We start from the raw sequence: 2,676 nt of genomic DNA, 5'->3' as shown, positions 1-2,676 counted from the left end.
ATCACAGAGGGACCACGTAGAAGAGAAGATACATCTAAAGGCAGTGTAGCACTGAAGAAACACACTCCACTCCTCTAGTTCCTTAATCCTTCCTCCCCCCACTATTATGATCTCAGTCCTAACTCACAGATCCCGCTAGAGTGGCATACATGCATCAGTATCAGTGAGAGCTTTCAATATACGGAAAATCAGGAGAGGTACAAATCCCTCAGAAACAGTAATGGGAGACCTGGATTCGGGAGGGTAGAGAAAGAGAAGAGAGGTGGAGGGGGGGACGTGGATCTGATAACAATGATGGAGAAATAACTCCCCTCCAGGGGGACAGATACCAGGATCATAGGTGAAGGGATAGAAGAGGCAGTGTAAAATATGTATAAATAGCCATACATACTATATTAAGGGTTTGTGAGGGTGACAAGGTGGGAGAGGGAGGGGAAAAATAGCAACTGATATCAAGGGACTCAAAAGAAAGATAATGTTTGGAGATCGTTGATGACAATAGTTGTACATAATGGATGTATGGGCTGTAATAATATATGTAAGAGCTTCCAATGAAATTATTTCTTAATTAAAAATAAAATAAGCATTAATGCTCTTTTAGAATTTGTCTAGCAGGTTTTCTGTTTGTTTGTTTTTTTTACTGGAAAACCCTCCCCCACACAAAAATAAATAAATAAAAATTAAAACCTGGGTGCTGCTTCATTCTGTTGTATTTAAGGTATCTAAGTCAGAACCAACTTGAGGGCACCTAGCAATAACACCAAAATGCTTCCTTAAAATACTTAATCCCAATAAAATGTGTTGTTTGATGTGGCTTAGCATTCTTGTAAACTTTCGCAAAGCTTCAATGATTTGGCAAGATATCCATTAGATGTGTTTAGCCCTGACATCAAATGTTTTATTTTATTTTTTCACTTGGCACACACGAAAAAAATCTTTCAAAGAATTTAAAAAAAATTATCTGAGTAGAAAATGATGAGCCGTTTCCTGGAAAAATTGTTGGCAGTGAAGGAGAAAACGATGAGCGGGTTCCTGGAAAAATTGTTTGCAGTGACCCACTCATCATTAAAAACATGTGTAATTACATTTTATTTGGGATAAGCCTGCATAAGTACAAGCTAGAACATTAGTAATTAGAGGGCATAGGCTAAGTCACGAATTCCTGCAAGTAAAATTCAGGGACATGGATTACATTCTTCAAGATGTATAACCATTCTTATGCTTTACCCCCAATTGTTCCTCCTCCCTTAATATAATCTCACTGCCCTCTAAGATTACTATCTTATCTTTTGAGTCACTGTTTTAAATATGATTTCATATACATATCTATTTTACAAAAATTATCACCTGAAAATACTTAAAAATATATATTATTTCCCTATTACATGTCAGTGATGGAACATAATTTCTAGGGGAAAGAACAGACAACAAATAAATGAATAACAAATTAAATTAATAATAATAATACTATTTGTAACAGCATAGTGTTATTGCAGAAAATAGCATTAATAAACAGTACCTGCTTTACATAGGAGCCTAGAGAAAGGCAGACTTAAATCATTCTCAGGCCGATTTCCAACGGTGAGAATGTCCTATGCATATGGGGGAAACTCCTTCTAAAGAAAAGTAATCGTCTAAAGAAAATGTGATCAACATTATACCAGGTCAATGCATAAAAGATTTTCATTATGCATTACTTATATATTTTTTGCCTTACATATTAAGTAAAATAAGTAGCATTAAATTTAAGTGATTCTTCATTCACAGGCTTGTCGAAAATATTTTCTCCTATCTGGGCCAAAAATTCGCTCCTCTTAGTATCCTAGCTTATTAATTAAAACTCGGTCAGCAACTACAGAGGTTTTAGAAAGCTACATTAATATCCTTGACATTTTTGCTGAAGCTAGTTGGACTTCTTTGTGCTCTGATAAAGCAGTCAAAGCATGTTAGTTACAAATCATTAGTGACCCTCTTCTAAAGTCAGTAAACCAGGTAGATGCGATAAGACATTAAATCTAGGTTATATATATTGTTAAATTAACTTAAATTCACATCAGTGTATACTTTATTGCATTTACTTTGAAGCCATTTTCTATAAAATTATTTTCTTTATCTTCACAAGCAAATAAGCATATGATTCAGAATTCAAAAGTGTTTTGCTCCTTCTAATATTTAATTAAGTTAATCTGTTTCACACTGTATGTTGAGAAGGGAGTATGATTATTGCTCAATCAACCAGAATAAGATCTCAAACGAGTTTCTATATGGGGGTTTCTTATCATTCATCTAGTATTTCAAAGCTCTTTCAACTTGGATGGCATCTTTTTGGAAAGCAAAAAGATGCTGTGCTCCCAAAGTTTACATGTACTCATTTTGGTCACTGCTCTTTAATAAGATACTCATTCAATGGGGATGAATCATGACAACTTAAATCTTAAATTCTGCTGTCTAGTCGACTTTTGGAATTTGGGCTTTGTCATTTACCATCTGTGATTTCAGCTGAGCTACTTCAAATTCCTCCACAACTTCACGGGTCAGTGTGTTGTATTATGGTGACTTGTGTTTTGGTTACTGTGATGCTGGAAACGATGACACTAGTGTTTCACATGCCAGTAGGGGTCCCCCAGGTTTTAGCAGAGCATTTACAGTAATAACAGGCCATGGAGAAGGAATAGG

The 2,676-nt window shown here is 35.2% G+C and overlaps 1 pseudogene; it reads left to right on the top strand.

The window, feature by feature from the left end:
- The first annotated feature begins 581 nt into the window (after positions 1–581).
- On the top strand, positions 582–653 carry LOC142444056 (U7 small nuclear RNA; annotated as a pseudogene).
- Positions 654–2,676: the final 2,023 nt, after the last annotated feature.

The sequence above is a fragment of the Tenrec ecaudatus genome, chromosome 3, assembly GCF_050624435.1.
Source record: "Tenrec ecaudatus isolate mTenEca1 chromosome 3, mTenEca1.hap1, whole genome shotgun sequence".
In the NCBI taxonomy this organism is placed as follows: Eukaryota; Metazoa; Chordata; class Mammalia; order Afrosoricida; family Tenrecidae; genus Tenrec; species Tenrec ecaudatus.
This window is presented reverse-complemented; position numbering and strand designations above follow the sequence as displayed.